The sequence below is a fragment of the Pleurodeles waltl genome, chromosome 2_1 (genome assembly GCF_031143425.1).
Source record: "Pleurodeles waltl isolate 20211129_DDA chromosome 2_1, aPleWal1.hap1.20221129, whole genome shotgun sequence".
NCBI lineage: Eukaryota > Metazoa > Chordata > Amphibia > Caudata > Salamandridae > Pleurodeles > Pleurodeles waltl.
In genome coordinates this window covers 827,704,310-827,722,813 of record NC_090438.1, presented here as the reverse complement: position 1 = coordinate 827,722,813, position 18,504 = coordinate 827,704,310, and the positions used below count along the sequence as shown (strand labels likewise).

Genomic DNA, 18,504 nt, shown 5'->3' with positions numbered 1-18,504 from the left:
ATAGATAGGGGCGGCGGTGCTGGTTGTGGTGGGTTTCTCTATTTAGTTATTGTGCCTTCTCTCCCCCCCTTTTTGTCCCAGACAACCCCTTCTCTCCTTTCTAGGGTTTCTCGGGAGGTGTCCCAGTCCGTGGGTTAAGTAAACGGGTTTCCCCTCTCTTTGCAGGTTTATGCCCTTCTTTTAAAAGGACCTCCCCGTCCTCCCTTTCCTCCCCCCACCTCCCTCTTTTCCCTGTGAGCCAACCTGACAGAGTCTGCCAGGCAGGGTATAGTCGTATCTGGGAGGGCCACGTCCCTCCAGGGGCGCGGCCGGCACGTAGATGGTCCCCCGATTTCTCTTCAGTCGGGTTGGGGGTCGCCCACTGGTTCTCCTTTTCCTCGAGGCGTCCCGACTTCCGGGTCTCTCCCTCCGTCTCGATTACTTTGCTGGCGGTGTCTTCCTCTCCCTCCAGCTCCTGGTTGATGGCGGGTTCTCCTTTCGTGCTCTCTTCTCCTGCCACGGTGTTTTCTCGCTCTTCCTCCGGCTCCTGGGTGATGGTGGTTTCCTCTCCTCGGCTTCTCCGCGTTCTCGGCTCCTCCTTTTCCTCCGAACTCTCTCTCCGTCCGTCTTCTCTTTTTCTCTTTATGACGCCCTCAGCGTCATACGTCATTATAGGGGAATCCTCTTCCGTGCCCCGGGGGTATCGGTTTTCTTCCCCGACGTGAGCTTCGGACCCGGGATCGGCACCTCGCCCGTTACACCCGTCCTCAAAGCCAACATGAAAATCAAAGAAGGGCTCCATTTCTGCCCATCACCCTGTTATAGTAATACTTTAAACCACTGAGACGAAAACGAGCACTAACAATAAAATACAAAAATAAGACATAGCGCTGTAGCGCAAACGGTTGTATCAATTCAATGTTATTTATCAATTAAATGCCTTATGTTTACACTACAAAAATACTCCCTGTTTCAATGTTCCTACTCGAAAGTCCCTACGCCTAGAGTATGTCAGTAGGGTGTTTTTCTTTCCATTATTTATATAATTATCTCTTCACGTGTTCATGCACTTTCTAGTGCATCCCATATATTTAATAAAGAGAAAATATTCGAACCATGCATATGCCCAACTCTATGAGAACAGTGTAACCATACAGATCAAAGGTGAATAACAAAAGCTATAGACACACTGTGTTATTAGATATTAGTCAAAATCTTCCCTTCCTGACTATAGATTATACTTTAGAATATTAAAGAAATGAAACCCTTTTTCAGTATCTACATCATTGAGTATACCAGTATCGAGTGAAAGTGAGACAGAAGGTGTAGCAAGCATATCTTCCCAGGTGCAGTCTGAAGGCAGGAGTGTTTTTTTACAGGAACTTTGGAGAGTGAAACAAAGTCACCGAGATCAGAGCAGAAGAAAGGAAATTACAGGAAGATCAGAAGGAATGGGAGAAAAGGAAGAGTCAATAGAGAAAGTGGGCATGATAACCAGGTCCAGGGACAAAGGAATGCGAAGTCAGAGACAGTTTCAGGTATAAATATCGTGAATTTATCGGAAATGACATTATCATCGGAAATTATCTCATTACTGGAGAAGGGACATAGTTTTTGTCCAGCAAGTCGGGGGGACTTATGTAGATCGAAAATAGATTTATTTAAATTTATCAGACGATTTAAACTAAAGAAATTCTTTAAGTTGAACCCTATGGGACCGCAAGGGTTGGAGAATTCAGCACAAAGTGTGGAAGGAAAGATACTGTCGATCAAGGATATATTTGACACTGCCACATTGCTTTCTATTTCGGAACATGAGGAAGTACCCATTATTTTTTCTCAGATATTGGCAGATTTGGATATTACATGTAATACTGGCATAAGTAGTGGTCTTAAGTGTACATCAAAATGGGTTCCCAAGTCATTGGACTATAGGAATTTGGATACCTTTTTGAATTTAGTTTGTAGGGATATGGATCTACACAAATCTAAAAAAAGTTGTCGTAGGATTACAACCAACCTGAGTTAGGGTGAACTAAGAGTATTGAAAGATTTTAAGCATAATGACCACATTATGATAAGGCAAGCAGATAAGGGAGAGAATGTGGTCATTATGAATAAAATGGATTATGAGCAGGAGATACAAGCACAATTGGATGATGGCTTATGTTATGAAAAGTTGATTTTCAAGTTATGTGACACCATCAATAAACAATTAGAGATCTGGCATCACTCGAATTTATTAAGCAGGGATGAGTATGTGTATCTCAAGGTAGTAAGACCGAGATATCCATGCTTTTACACTTTACCCAAAATTCACAAACAGTTACCCTTTCCACCGGGTCGACCTATAGTCTCAGGCATTGGGGGTCCCACGGAGAGATTGTCGGAAAATGTCGATGTATTTCTGAAACCCATCGTACAAAATTTGCCTTCCTATATAAAGGATACAACACACATTCTTAGTATTTTTAATGATGTTGAATGGGAAGAAAATACAGGGAGTGCAGAATTATTAGGCAAATGAGTATTTTGACCACATCATCCTCTTTATGCATGTTGTCTTACTCCAAGCTGTATAGGCTCGAAAGCCTACTACCAATTAAGCATATTAGGTGATGTGCATCTCTGTAATGAGAAGGGGTGTGGTCTAATGACATCAACACCCTATATCAGGTGTGCATAATTATTAGGCAACTTCCTTTCCTTTGGCAAAATGGGTCAAAAGAAGGACTTGACAGGCTCAGAAAAGTCAAAAATAGTGAGATATCTTGCAGAGGGATGCAGCACTCTTAAAATTGCAAAGCTTCTGAAGCGTGATCATCGAACAATCAAGCGTTTCATTCAAAATAGTCAACAGGGTCGCAAGAAGCGTGTGGAAAAACCAAGGCGCAAAATAACTGCCCATGAACTGAGAAAAGTCAAGCGTGCAGCTGCCACGATGCCATTTGCCACCAGTTTGGCCATATTTCAGAGCTGCAACATCACTGGAGTGCCCAAAAGCACAAGGTGTGCAATACTCAGAGACATGGCCAAGGTAAGAAAGGCTGAAAGACGACCACCACTGAACAAGACACACAAGCTGAAACGTCAAGACTGGGCCAAGAAATATCTCAAGACTGATTTTTCTAAGGTTTTATGGACTGATGAAATGAGAGTGAGTCTTGATGGGCCAGATGGATGGGCCCGTGGCTGGATTGGTAAAGGGCAGAGAGCTCCAGTCCGACTCAGACGCCAGCAAGGTGGAGGTGGAGTACTGGTTTGGGCTGGTATCATCAAAGATGAGCTTGTGGGGCCTTTTCGGGTTGAGGATGGAGTCAAGCTCAACTCCCAGTCCTACTGCCAGTTCCTGGAAGACACCTTCTTCAAGCAGTGGTACAGGAAGAAGTCTGCATCCTTCAAGAAAAACATGATTTTCATGCAGGACAATGCTCCATCACACGCGTCCAAGTACTCCACAGCGTGGCTGGCAAGAAAGGGTATAAAAGAAGGAAATCTAATGACATGGCCTCCTTGTTCACCTGATCTGAACCCCATTGAGAACCTGTGGTCCATCATCAAATGTGAGATTTACAAGGAGGGAAAACAGTACACCTCTCTGAACAGTGTCTGGGAGGCTGTGGTTGCTGCTGCACGCAATGTTGATGGTGAACAGATCAAAACACTGACAGAATCCATGGATGGCAGGCTTTTGAGTGTCCTTGCAAAGAAAGGTGGCTATATTGGTCACTGATTTGTTTTTGTTTTGTTTTTGAATGTCAGAAATGTATATTTGTGAATGTTGAGATGTTATATTGGTTTCACTGGTAATAATAAATAATTGAAATGGGTATATATTTGTTTTTTGTTAAGTTGCCTAATAATTATGCACACCTGATATAGGGTGTTGATGTCATTAGACCACACCCCTTCTCATTACAGAGATGCACATCACCTAATATGCTAAATTGGTAGTAGGCTTTCGAGCCTATACAGCTTGGAGTAAGACAACATGCATAAAGAGGATGATGTGGTCAAAATACTAATTTGCCTAATAATTCTGCACTCCCTGTATGTTATTGGTTACCTTAGATGTGGTATCTTTGTATACCTGTATACAACACAATGTGGGATTGGAAGCAGTAGAGTGGTTTCTAAATAAGAAACCTGCCAATGAATGGCTACATACAAGGATGCTGTTAGACATGATCGCTTTGATTCTGCATAACAATTATTTTCTTTTTAAACAGGATTGTTTTAGACAAAAACAAGGTGTAACCATGGGCTCCAGGTTCTCCCCTTCTTACGCGGGCCTATTTATGGGTCTGTTTGAGGAGAGGTGGGTCTGGGGCTCGGGTGCAGCACATTGGCAAACGTTCATCTTATATTGGGGTCGCTACATAGACGACTTCATAATGATTTGGACAGGCAGTGTCAATCAGTTGATGGAATTAATCGAATATCTGAATTCTAATAACATGAATGTTACGTTTACTCATCAGTTTAGTGCGACAAGGATAGAATTTTTGGATGTGGAGCTATTTACTGACAATGGTCGTATACAAAGTAAACTATTTCGCAAACTGACAGCTTGCAACATGGTGTTACATGCAGGTAGTTCCCATCCTAAATAACAAGTGGAGCCAATCCCCTATGGAGAGATGATTAGGGCACGTAGGAATTGTAGTAGAGACACGGAATTTGAAGAATGTATTGAAGAAATAGGCAAACGTTTTGTAAGGAGAGGATATGGACAACATATAATTAAGAAAGCACAGGATAAAGTAAGACGTTTACCGAGGCATGCTACACTAAAACTTAGACACACTAGCCAAAACTAACAGGATGGAAAAGGAGAAAAACTGAGATTAATTACTGATTTCACAGATAAGGCCTGGATATTGCAGAAATATGTGACGAAACACTGGCATGTATTATGTCAGGATGAAGTACTGAGGGAATTTGTGACTCAGACGGCAACATTGACTTTTCGTAGAGGGAGATAACTAAAAGATATTCTCAGACCCAGTTTCCCGAAGACTTTCCCTAAAATGAATTGGTTATCAGCCTAAAGAATAGGTTTCTTTAGATGTGGTAATTGGGACTATGCAAATTGGCATGCCATGGGAAAAAATAATTTGCCAATAAATTGGGTGAGACATTCCCAATAAGATCATACATTAATTGTAATACGTTGTATGTAGTTTACATTATCATGTGCAAATGCAAACGACTATAAGTTGGGAGTACGATTCGACCCCTTAAAGTAAGAATAGGGGAGCATGCAAGAGCATTCTCACAACAGGATGTCAGATACCCTCTGGTGGCACACATGATGTGTTGTGAATCACAGCAGACTAGAAACAGTTTTGAGTTTTTTGGATGTGAACATATACCGAAGGACCCTAGAGGGGGGAATAGGGAGTTAACCTTATGAAGAAAAGAGGTTATTTGGATAATGTGCCTTAGAGCTGTGGAAGAGGGACTGAATACAGATAGGGAATTAGAATATTTCTTATAAGGAAGTGACAATATATGTATCATGCAATATTAATTACTGTGATTGGTAGTGTTACTTATACAGTTATAAGGATGGGTTAAAACGTGTGATTTCAGGATATGTTTGTAATGAGTCGTGTTATATATTGTGACAACTCCTGTCTGTTCCTTTATACTGTGTAAGAACGGTAATATTTGTCTTTATGTATAATGTGATAAGGGCCAGAGGTAAAAAAAAGATGTGTTGAATGCAGTAGTGGGGTATAAGAAACATGTTTTTTTCTTTACTGTTCGAAAAATCAGAAGTAAATAAGCTTGGGTTTCATTTCTTTAATATTCTAAAGTATAATCTATAGTCTGGAAGGGAAGATTTTGACTAATATCTAATAACACAGTGTGTCTATAGCTTTTGTTATTCACCTTTGATCTGTATGCTTACACTGTTCTTGTAGAGTTGGCCATATGCATGGTTCGAATATTTTCTCTTTATTAAATATATGGGATTCACTAGAAAGTGCATGAACACGTCGAGAGATAATTATATATTAATGGAAAGAAAAACACACTACTGACATACTCTAGGCGTAGGGACTTTCGAGTAGGGATGTTGAAACGGAGTATTTTTGTAGTGTAAACATAAGGCATTTAATTGATAAATAACATTGAACTGATACAACCGTTTGCGCTACAGCGCTATGTCTTATTTGTATTTTATTGTTATTGCTCGTTTTCGTCTCAGTGGTTTAAAGTATTACTATAACAGGGTGATGGGCAGAAATGGAGCCCTTCTTTGATTTTCATGTTGGCTTTGAGGACGGGAATGTTAGTCCTCTTTTTATGCTGTTGCCTCGAGAGTATAACTTGGGGAAACACGGGTGCGGCGCATTTAGCGTACTCGCACCCGTTTCAGAGTTGTTTTGCTGTGGAACTCTGTACTCTGGAGTGTTGATGAAGCGGCGATTTTGACAAATAAGGTAGGATTTAATAGCTTAGTTTTACGGGGAGTCAGTATACTTGAAATAGATTTAAATTATCCCAACGATTTTAATTGAAGATAAGAATAGATAATGTAATTAAGTTTCTTCTTGGTCATTTCTCTGTTGCAGGGAATTAGTATTAATTACACAAAAATTTTTTTGGGGTTTGGAAGCTGTGAGTCCAATATTGACATATCGATGATCATATCAGTGGAGGAAATTCCGATGACTTGAGTTATTGTGTTCTTGAGGTAACTACAAAAAGTTGTGTGGGGGCAGGAAGCCTGTTTGATTTCACGCACTAGGTATGGCAGTAAAGTATGTGGTTTTCAATTTGCTAACGCTTGCATGAAAGTATTTGTGAAGACCTTCATTGGTGCGATTATGGCAACATTATGGTTGGCACGTGATTTGCTCTCTCTATATACTCACGTCGGGTGCATGTACACACTAACATTTTGGCACTCATAATTGAGCACAGTAACTAAAAGTGGTGGAGTGGGGTGTCCATTCTCTCAGAATTGGGAGATGTAGTAATTAATATCGCAACTGATTGGCCGGTCCATGGTGACTACTGCTGTTTTGTATTTAGAGCGTGGGAGGTTTAATTACATGGCAACAATAGAGTCTCAGCCCTGAGGAAGTCAACTGACGAAACACGTGTTGGCTGTGACATCTCTACGAACAAGGATGGAAAACGAACTAACCTTTTTCACATGGAAGTGATGGATTAATACTGGATAACTTATTGATACAAACAGACTAATAGAGGACTACTATTTGAATCGAATTTATTTCATTTTTGACTGTGAATTTTATGGTGTGGACGGAGGAGGATGATAATGAGTAATGATGACCAATGAAATTTGGGAGAGGAACTCTGCTTTGATTTAAATGTATTGAAGAATATTGAAAAAAAAATATTTTGTTTAAATCTCACAGATTTTATTGCAGAAGCTAATGAATGAACATTTGGGTCAATTATGATATCAAGTGTGAATATTTGGGTGTGTACCTTTCTCTAGTCTGATTACATTGCATGGTTATGCAGCATCTGAAACTATAGGAGATTGTGAGTAACAGTACTGCTAATTTAGATGAGTTCAACGAGTGCCACAGCTTAGAATTTGTCTTAATTAATAGACTAGTCCATTTATTGTTCGGGTTTTTGGGTGTATTCCCCACTGCGGTGCACCGTTGCAGATAGTTGGTTCGCAACAAACACATTACACGACACTTGGTGCGCCAATTCTCCCTGAAGAATACACCCCCACTTAATGACAGGATGGCAACAATAAAGCATAACCTTAAATTTCAATTTAAAACCACAACTTTAGTAAAGCCCACCCTTTAACATTTCCTCGCTCATCCTTTCACTCAAAACCCGCATTTTCGCTTCCATTCCCCTACACACTCACCTTTTCCTTTCATGCCCTACTTGGTTTGTGCGTACCCCACACTCAGATCCTTCACCTGCTTGTTTATTCCCTGGAAGGGTGGCCAAGTCCGCATCTGACTCACCACTCTCCCCCATCTACTGCCAACCAGCACAAACCCATTTGGAGTTTTGCTGCCACACCAAAAACACACTACTGCAACGTAACTGCTGTACTCCTGCTCTCTGACCCACATCTTTTCACCCCACAAGTCCCCAACCAACAACCTCGAATCCATCAAATAGTAAGCATTCCCTAGTGTCGACAAATGCACCCCATCCGCCCTGAAAAATGCCTCATACTGTTCCGTTATGTCCTCATGCTTTAAGATTTTTATCCCATGTGCCCAACAGAAAACCCTCATAGCTTTATTAAGCTTCCTGCGAGCCCGCTCCATGGCTCCATGTTTGACTGCCCCTCTCCACACTCGACGAGGTACAAACTCAGTCCATACCAAACAGGTGCCATGCAACCTCTGCTTGAGGAGTTCCAAGTCTCTCTGCATGTGTTGCAGTAGTGTGAGTCCCGACAATTTCACCAGATAATTTACGCCCAAATGAATAATTAACAAATCAGGACAACCCCCAGTTCGGCAAGCTAGACGTTTTGAAAGGAAGCAGATTTCCCCACCTCATGCCGCTTTTGCCCCACCATAAAACTGCATGCTGGTTACTGGGAAGTCCCAAAACCCGACCATAAATTTGTTTTTCTGTGAATTTTGCTGCCTAATGGATAAAGGAATGGCCGACTGGCCATGTGACCATCTTGTCATTCGATGGACTGGACACACCTCCTGTAAAGAAAAAAGAGCTGTAATGAATGGTTTCAAAATGGATCCCAACCTACCAAACCACACCGATGTCCCTAATCGAAACCGGTACAAAATCAACCAAACCTTCAAGGCCTCACATAACGCTCACAGCATCTCGACTTCCAACGACCTATCGCCCTGATCTTTACCCAGCCCCAACCCAAATGTGCTGCGACAGTTGCTGCTCTAATCCGGAACAAATGTGTGCCAAAATCCATAGCTTGGCGGCCTGTTTGCCCTAAAGCCATCCTCAAAACCTGTAGTATCTGAAATCTTGTGAGCTTGGCACCAGACTTGTGTACAAACACTCCTGACTTTCTGGAAGAAACCCTCATGCCTTGGAAACTCAACCACTCAAGCACCGGACAAGCCAATACGTTGCCACCTTTCTCCAACCACACCCATTTCCCTCTCCCTAGCTGGTCAGTCTTAGATCGTCTGAGCCAAATACCCAAACGATCATCTTGCAAGCAAACCTCCCTGACCTGCACTCCTACCTCTCTCTTTACCCCCAACAATTCAGACACACGAAAGACACCAAAGAACATCCACACCATGCATAAATGGAAAAGCGCCAACTCATAATCATCCGTGCAACACACTGGCAGAACATGCAACAACTCCAGCAGCAGGTCAAAACCAATAGGCTCTCTAGGCGCCCTACCTGAAACTGATCTGACCCTTCCCCAGCCTTTTATCATTTTTCCCAACAAACCATCCCTAGCTGGATCCTGACCAAAAAACAACTTCCCGTAAAAGGAAACCCCTGCCAATTTACCACCAATGGTAGCAGGCGACAGATCTTTCTGTATCATGAACAGCACAAAACGCAAGGCATGCAATTCTAACTCCTTAACATTCTTCAACCAAAAATTTCCTGAAAACAGCTCAAAGGATTGAAAATGCAACCATGCCAGCTGGTAACTCTACCGCGTGGATTCCGCTAAGGACATCTCCACCAGCCCTGTGATCATCATGCCCCCTACTCCCAAATGTCTGCCAGGACCACAGTCTTGTTCCGCTCTGCTCCTGGTGCCAGGCTGCCAAAATGTTGCCACTGTGAACGAGACAGGGAATCTGCAATCTCGTTGTATACCCCCGGTATGTGAGCAGCTTTAACCTCTTGGGTGCCTTGGACGAGATGATCTCGTCCAAGGCTACAGTTCCCCTGTGCCTTGGACGAGATCATCTCGTCCATGGCACAGGGGACCTTGGGGGCGCGCTAGCGCGCCCCCGTGCACCCCCCCTTCCCCCCCAAGGCGGGGATGGAAGGGGAAGACCTTCCCCTTCCACCCCCGCCCCCCCCCACCCCCCCCTGTGACGTCAGCGCGCGTGCGCGCGCTGATGTGTCACAGGGGCCTCCCTCGTCGCGCTGGAAGCTCTGCTTCCAGCGCGATTGAAAAAGAAATGCAAAAGCATTTCTCTTTCAATCACCGGGGAGGCCCGGAGGGGCTTCAAAGGGAAGGAAAAGTATTTCCTTCCCTTTGAAGTCCCTCCGAGGGTTTCAAAAGCCGGATTGCTTGCAATCCGGCTTTTGAAACCCCACTAGACACCAGGGATTTTTTTTTTTTTAATGATATTGACAAAAGGGAGCGACCCCTTGGGCAAGGGTCGCTCCCATGGGGGGCATTTTTTCTGGAAGGCCTTTTCTGCCCCCCCTGGGGGCAGAAACCTCTAGGGCACCAGGGACCATTTTTTTTTTTTTTTTTTTTATGTGTTATTTTATTTTTTTGGGTGGGGAGCGACCCCTTAGGCAAGGGTCGCTCCCCTTGGGGTAAAATTATATTTTGGCCATTTCTGCCCCCCTTGGGGGCAGATTGGCCTATTTTAATGAGGCCAATCTGCCCCCAAGGGGGGTAGAAACCACTAGACACCAGGGAGTTTTTTCTTTGCGTGAATTTCACACAAAGGGAGCGACCCCTTAGGCAAGGGTCGCTCCCTGGGGGGGAGGGCAATTTATTTTAGGCCATTTCTGCCCCCCCTGGGGGCAGATCGGCCTATTATTAGGCCGATCTGCCCCCGGGGGGGCAGAAACCTATAGGCGCCAGGGCAAGTTTTTTTTTTGTGTTTTTTTTTTGTTTGTTTGTTTTTTTAGAGATGGGGAGCGACCCATCAGGCAAGGGTCGCTCCCCTGGGGGGGGGCAAATTGTATTTACACCATTTCTGCCCCCCTGGGGGCAGATTGGTCGATTTTAGGTCAATCTGCCCCCAATGGGGCAGAAACCACTAGGCACCGGGGATTTGTTTTTTGGCACCAATGTCACGCAGGGGGAGCGACCCCGTAGGCAAGGGTCGCTCCCGGGGGGGGGGTGGGGGTTGGGGGGGTCAAATTTATTTTAGGCCATTTCTGCCCCCCCTAGGGGCAGATCGGCCTATTATCAGGCCGAACTGCTCCCAGAGGGGGGCAGAACCCTCAGGGCACCAGGGCAATTTTTTTTTTGTGTGTTTTTTTTGTGTTTTTTTTTTTTTCTCGATGGGGAGCGACCCATCAGGCAAGGGTCGCACCCCTGGGGGGCAACTTGTATTTAGGCCATTTCTGCCCCCCTTGGGGGCAGATTGGCCGATTTTAGGTCAATCTGCCCCCAAGGGGGCAGAAACCACTAGGCACCTGGGATTTGTTTTTTGTCGCCAATGTCACGCAGGGGGAGCGACCCCGTAGGCAAGGGTCGCTCCCGGGTGGGGGTTGGGGGTTCAAATTTATTTTAGGCCATTTCTGCCCCCCCGGGGGCAGATCGGCCTATTATTAGGCCAAACTGCCCCCAGGGGGGGGCAGAACCCTCTAGGCACCAGGGCACATTTTTTTTGTGTGTTTTTTATTTGTTTTTTTTTTTTTTTTCGAGATGGGGAGCGACCCATCAGGAAAGGGTCGCTCCCCTGGGGGGCAAATTGTATTTAGGCCATTTCTGCCCCCCTTGGGGGCAGATTGGCTGATTTTAGGTCAATCTGCCCCCAAGGGGGTAGAAACCACTAGGCACCTGGGATTTGTTTTTTGGCGCCAATGTCACGCAGGGGGAGCGACCCCGTAGGCAAGGGTCGCTCCCGGGGGGGGGGGGGGGATGGGGGTTGGGGGGTCAAGTTTATTTTAGGCCATTTCTGCCCTCCCTAGGGGCAGATCGGCCTATTATCAGGCCGAACTGCCCCCAGAGGGGGGCAGAACCCTCAGGGCACCAGGGCAATTATTTTTTTTGTGTTTTTTTTTTGTTTGTTTGTTTTTTTCGAGATGGGGAGCGACCCATCAGGCAAGGGTCGCTCCCCTGGGGGGCAACTTGTATTTAGGCCATTTCTGCCCCCCTTAGGGGCAGATTGGCCGATTTTAGGTCAATCTGCCCCCAAGGGGGCAGAAACCACTAGGCACCTGGGATTTGTTTTTTGGCGCCAATGTCACGCAGGGGGAGCGACCCCGTAGGCAAGGGTCGCTCCCGGGGGGGGGGCGGTGGGGGTTGGGGGGGTCAAATTTATTTTAGGCCATTTCTGCCCCCCCTAGGGGCAGATCGGCCTATTATCAGGCCGAACTGCTCCCAGAGGGGGGCAGAACCCTCAGGGCACCAGGGCAATTTTTTTTTTGTGTGTTTTTTTTGTGTTTTTTTTTTTTTTCTCGATGGGGAGCGACCCATCAGGCAAGGGTCGCTCCCCTGGGGGGCAACTTGTATTTAGGCCATTTCTGCCCCCCTTGGGGGCAGATTGGCCGATTTTAGGTCAATCTGCCCCCAAGGGGGCAGAAACCACTAGGCACCTGGGATTTGTTTTTTGTCGCCAATGTCACGCAGGGGGAGCGACCCCGTAGGCAAGGGTCGCTCCCGGGTGGGGGTTGGGGGTTCAAATTTATTTTAGGCCATTTCTGCCCCCCCGGGGGCAGATCGGCCTATTATTAGGCCAAACTGCCCCCAGGGGGGGGCAGAACCCTCTAGGCACCAGGGCACATTTTTTTTGTGTGTTTTTTATTTGTTTTTTTTTTTTTTTTGAGATGGGGAGCGACCCATCAGGAAAGGGTCGCTCCCCTGGGGGGCAAATTGTATTTAGGCCATTTCTGCCCCCCTTGGGGGCAGATTGGCCGATTTTAGGTCAATCTGCCCCCAAGGGGGTAGAAACCACTAGGCACCTGGGATTTTTTTTTTGGCGCCAATGTCACGCAGGGGGAGCGACCCCGTAGGCAAGGGTCGCTCCCGGGGGGGGGGTTGGGGGGTCAAATTTATTTTAGGCCATTTCTGCCCTCCCTAGGGGCAGATCGGCCTATTAGCAGGCCGAACTGCCCCCAGAGGGGGGCAGAACCCTCAGGGCACCAGGGCAATTATTTTTTTTGTGTTTTTTTTTTGTTTGTTTGTTTTTTTCGAGATGGGGAGCGACCCATCAGGCAAGGGTCGCTCCCCTGGGGGGCAACTTGTATTTAGGCCATTTCTGCCCCCCTTGGGGGCAGATTGGCCGATTTTAGGTCAATCTGCCCCCAAGGGGGCAGAAACCACTAGGCACCTGGGATTTGTTTTTTGGCGCCAATGTCACGCAGGGGGAGCGACCCCGTAGGCAAGGGTCGCTCCAGGGAAGGGGTGGGGGCTGGGGGGGCAAATTTATTTTAGGCCATTTCTGCCCCCCCTGGGGGCAGATCGGCCTATTATTAGGCTGAACTGCCCCCAGGGGGGGGGGGCAGAACCCTCAGGGCCCCAGGGCAAATTTTTTTGTTGTGTTTTTTTTTTTGTTTGTTTGTTTTTTTCGAGATGGGGAGCGACCCATCAGGCAAGGGTCGCTCCCCTGGGGGGCAAATTGTATTTAGGCCATTTCTGATGGATACAACTACCTGTGGATTCCTCACCTCATGAATACTCCCATGGCGCCAGCATTCGACGGAAATCTTCTTACTAGTCTCTGCACGTCGACGAGGACGTCACTGTCGCCCACGCGACGCCGTCTGACGTCATACAGGCAATAAGAGGTCCTCGACGACGTGCGGACGTCAGTTCCCTTTTTTCCGTGCATTCGAAACGGTTATCTTCGAGGGAGCGACTGTTACTCTTGCGGTTACAGTGTATATCTTGCTGCGTAGTCTTTCGCTGTGGAAATAATGTCGCAGAGAAAGTCTGGATTTAAGCCTTGTCGTGAGTGTGGAGGCAAGATGTCGGTGACGGATCCTCATTCCGATTGCCTTTGGTGTTTGAGCTCCGACCACGACGTCTCGACTTGTGATTCATGTCAGCACATGAATCCAAAGGCTCTTAAAGAACGTGAGGCGAAGCTGTTTATGGCCAAGTCAAAGGAGAAGCATCACAAGAAGTCTTCTCCAAGACATCGGCGTCATCGAGACTCCCGGCGCCGTAGAGAATCTCGGCGTCATTCAAGGGAGGCTCGTTCCAGGTCTCCGGATCGGCGCCGAAGAACATGGGAGGTCAGCCCCACGGTTACGCCGCATCCTTCGACGCCGTTGCCTTCTCCGGCGTCTCCAACTTCACCTGGACAGGCGTCGGTGATTGAGGTATTGGAGCCTCAAGTGTTTTCTCCGGCGCAGACGCCGAGGCCGGCGTCGGGGTCGCCTCCGAGACAGGCACCCCAGTATCCGGCTTTTCCCACCCCTGGAGCCGATAGTTCCGCATTCTTGAATGCGATGTATGCCATCTTCCAACAGATGGCTCCAGGGGGTGCTCCGGCTGGGCCTTTGGCCTTTTCTTTGGGTGATCCTGCGCCTCTTCGGCCGGCACCCTTTATGCCCTTTCTCCCGTTTGGGAACGTGGGCTCGGCGCCAGTGTCGGCGCCGGTGGCCGCTCCGGTGGCTTCGGAAGGATTGGCCCCAGGGATTTCCATCCCGTCGACGTCGAGATTTCGGCCTGTGACTCCGGTGGGTCCATCCGTTTCAACTGCTCTTCAGTCGGCGCCGAAGTTACCTGTGGCGCCGGATGCGGCGTCGGTGGCTTCGGAAGATCGGCGCCGATCTCCGACTTCGGCGGAGGCATTGTCGACTCCGCGGATTGAGCAACGACTGCATTCAAGGAGACGTGCTCTCCGGGTACTAGAAGAGCAGGAGTACCAACGAGCCCTAGAGGAAGGAGAGCTAGAGGACTCGGGTGATGGGCTGCGTGGACTGGAGTCGGCCAGTGGGCTGGACACTTCCCCTGAGTGGGACCTTTCGTCCCCGGGGGAATATACTGAGGAGGCTGCTTCCTTTCATGCAGTGGTACGGAAGGCAGCTAGTTTTTTGGACCTGCCTTTGCCGGTGGTGGAGGCGAAACAAAACCTTTTGACAGAGGTGTTACATCCGGCCTCAGCCGCGGCGGAGCCTCTGTTACCTTTTAATGACGCTCTGCTGGATCCGGTTTTAGAGGTGTGGAAGAGGCCGGCATCTTCCCCAGCAGTTCACAGAGCCGCGGCCAGGAGGTATCGGGCGGCTCCAACTGACCCTGGTTTTCTGTCCAGGCACCCTACGCCGGAGAGCTTGGTGGTGCAGGCCTCCTGTTCGTCCAAGTCAGCGCCTGGTTCTTTTCCGACAGTGCCTGGGGACAGAGATTCAAAGAAGCTAGAGGCGCAGTCGAAGAAGATTTTTTCGTCCTGCAGTCTGGCTTTAAAAGCCACCAATGCAACCTGTATCCTGGGGAGGTATATTCATGCTCTGATGGATGACATCTCCTCTTCGTTTACAGAGCTTCCCCAGGGTCTTTTGGATCTTGTCTCAAATGCCCAGGCTGCTGCGACCCAAATTATCCAGACGGGACTGGATACCACCGACTCGGTAGCCAGAGCAATGGGCACAACTGTGGTGGCAAGGAGACAGGCCTGGCTCCGTAACTCGGGCTTTTCGGCAGGTGTACAGTCCACATTGTTGGATCTCCCGTTTGATGGGGACAAACTGTTTGGGGCTAAGGCTGATTCGGCCTTGGAACGTTTTAAGGAAAGCAGGGCCACGGCTAAGTCGTTAGGGCTCCAAGCTCCTTCTTCCACGGCCTCTTCCAGATTTTTCAGGAGGTTTCGTGGATTTGGGCGTGGCTCTTCCTCCTCTTCCTTTCGGGGAAGATATCAGCAACCTGCCTCTTCCCATCCCTATAGATCTTTTAGGGGGAGAGGTAGGGTCCGCACCAGAGGAGCCTCTCAGCAGCACTCTGCCTCTTCCTCATCCTCTGGCGGGGTGCAGCAGGGGAAGCAGCCTTAGGCTTCCACCATTTCCAACTCACGCCTCTCCTGTAGGGGGAAGATTACAGCATTTTCTCACCAAATGGGAGACTGTTACGTCGGACAATTGGGTTCTCAGTGTGGTGGGAAAAGGCTACACCCTTCCTTTTCGGGAGTTTCCGCCCCTCATCCCGCCCCGCCCTTCGTATTGTTCATAAGAACACCTCCTGTTGCTAGAACAGGAGGTAGAAGTCCTCCTTTTAAAGGGCGCGGTGGAGTTGGTCCCGGAGCAGGAAAGGGGTCAAGGAGTTTACTCAAGGTATTTCCTGATTCCCAAGAAGGATGGTCGTTTGAGACCAATTCTGGACCTGAGGATCTTGAATTGGTTCCTCAAGCAGGAAAAGTTCAAGATGCTGACCCTAGCACAGGTGCTTTTGGCGTTGAACATGGAAGACTGGATGGTGTCTGTCGACTTGCAGGATGCTTACTTTCATATCCCGATACTCAAGTCACACAGGAAGTATCTCCGGTTTGTGGTGGGATCGCAACACTATCAGTTTGCGGTCCTTCCGTTTGGTCTTACTTCAGCACCTCGAGTCTTCATGAAGGTGATGTCGGTGGTTGCGGCAGAGCTCAGAAGGAAGGGGATAGCAGTATTCCCTTACTTGGACGACTGGTTGATCAAAGCCAAGTCCCCGGAGCTTGTGTTGCGTCATCTGCAGTCAACAACCCAGTTGTTGTTCGACCTGGGTTTTTCGGTGAACGAGCCCAAATCTCACCTAGAGCCCTCTCAGCGCCTCCTGTTCATAGGGGCAGTACTGGATACAACATTGGGTCGGGCCTTTCCTCCGCCTCAGCGGATTCAAGATATTCAGGATTTGGTTCCAATGTTTCGAAATGGAGCGGTAGTTCTAGTCCTCAAGGTCCTTCGTCTGCTCGGTCTTTTTGCCTCCTGCATTCTGTTGGTCACGCATGCTCGCTGGCACATGAGGGCTCTTCAGTGGTGCCTCCGAAGGCAGTGGTCTCAACACAGAGGGGATCTAGAGGGTACTGTCAAGATCTCCAGAGATGCTGCTGTGGATTTGAAGTGGTGGATTGTAAGCAACAATCTTTCGCAAGGAAAGCCGTTCCAGCAGTCGCCACCAATGGCCACAGTCATAACGGATGCTTCCACTCTAGGGTGGGGAGCTCATCTGGGGGATCTGGAGATCAAAGGTCTTTGGTCTCCAGAGGAACAGATTTTTCACATCAATCTGTTAGAATTACGGGCTGTACGTCTGGCTCTCAAGGCCTTCCTCCCTTCCCTTCGTGGTCAGTCGGTACAGGTCCTAACGGACAATACTACCACGATGTGGTACATAAACAAGCAGGGAGGAGTGGGGTCGTACCTTCTCTGCAGAGAAGCTCTTCGACTATGGTCCTGGGCAAAGGACCATCGGATTTGCTTGATAGCAAACTATCTGGCCGGAGTTTTGAACGTGCGTGCGGACAGTCTCAGTCGCCACTTCTCGGCAGACCACGAGTGGCGTCTCCATCCAGATCAAGTCCGTTTAATCTTCCAGTGGTGGGGGTTTCCTCGGGTAGATCTGTTCGCCACTCGAGAGAGAACGCGCATTGTCCGTTGTTCTGCAGCCTTCAGTATCCGATGCAGGAAGCGTTGGGGGACGCGTTTCAAATGACCTGGTGCGGCCAGTTGCTTTACGCGTTTCCTCCCATACCCTTGATTCCTCGAGTATTGAGGAAGATTCGCCAAGACCGGGCTCTAGTAATCTTAATAGCTCCGGATTGGCCAAGGAGGGTGTGGTACTCCGACCTTCTCCAACTCTCAATGTGCCCGCCGCTCCGTCTCCCTTTCAGGGCAGACCTCCTCTCGCAGTCGCAGGGGCAGGTTCTACACCCCAACCTCCAGAGTCTGCACCTACATGCCTGGAGATTGAACGGGCAACCTGAGTTCCTTCTCTCTCCCGCCTGAGGTAGTGGATGTTATATTAGCGGCCAGGCGACACTCCACTAAATCTATCTACGCTAATAGGTGGTCTAAATTTGTTGCGTGGTGTGGAGAGAGGCAGATTGATCCTTTGCATGCTCATCTATCGGACGTTTTGTCTTTTGCTCTATCTCTGGCGCAGAAAGGTTGTGCAGTGGCTACCATTAAAGGTTATTTATCGGCCTTGTCAGCCTTCTTATGTCTTCCAGACCAACCATCTTTATTTAAATCCCCTATTGTTATCAGATTCTTGAAAGGTCTTCTAAATCAATATCCTCCAAAGCCATTCGTTATGCCGCAATGGGATTTGTCCTTAGTCCTGACTTTCCTTATGGGGTCCCCTTTTGAACCTATGCATTCTTGCCCCTTGAGGTATTTGGTTTTAAAAACAGTCTTCCTGATAGCCATAACATCAGCAAGGAGAGTGAGTGAGTTGCAGGCCTTATCAGTAAAACCCCCTTATACAACTTTTTATGGGGATAAGGTGGTGTTGAGGACCAAGGCTGCTTTCCTCCCGAAGGTTGTTTCACCATTCCATTTGGCTCAGGCAATTACTTTGTCCACGTTCTATCCTCCGCCTCATCCTTCCAAAGAGGAAGAAAGACTGCACCGTCTAGACCCAAAGAGAGCGTTGAGCTTCTTTATCGATAGAACAAAGGATTTCAGGCTGGAGGATCAGCTGTTTATTGGATACGTGGGCAAGAGGAGAGGAAAGGCACTCCACAAGAGAACACTATCCAGGTGGGTTGT

The 18,504-nt window shown here is 47.8% G+C and overlaps 1 long non-coding RNA gene across 3 annotated transcripts in view; it reads left to right on the top strand.

The window, feature by feature from the left end:
* The window catches only part of LOC138259203 (uncharacterized), a 208,446-nt gene that overhangs the window by 16,120 nt on the left and 173,822 nt on the right, over window positions 1-18,504 (top strand). The window contains exons 4-5 of one of the 3 annotated variants that reach the window (XR_011198671.1): window positions 6,608-6,685; window positions 7,027-7,405. This is a non-coding gene — a long non-coding RNA (uncharacterized lncRNA). Of the gene's footprint in view, window positions 1-6,607; window positions 6,686-7,026; window positions 7,406-18,504 lie in introns of those variants that run through there. The other 2 variants (XR_011198670.1, XR_011198669.1) reach the window with 2 other exon arrangements.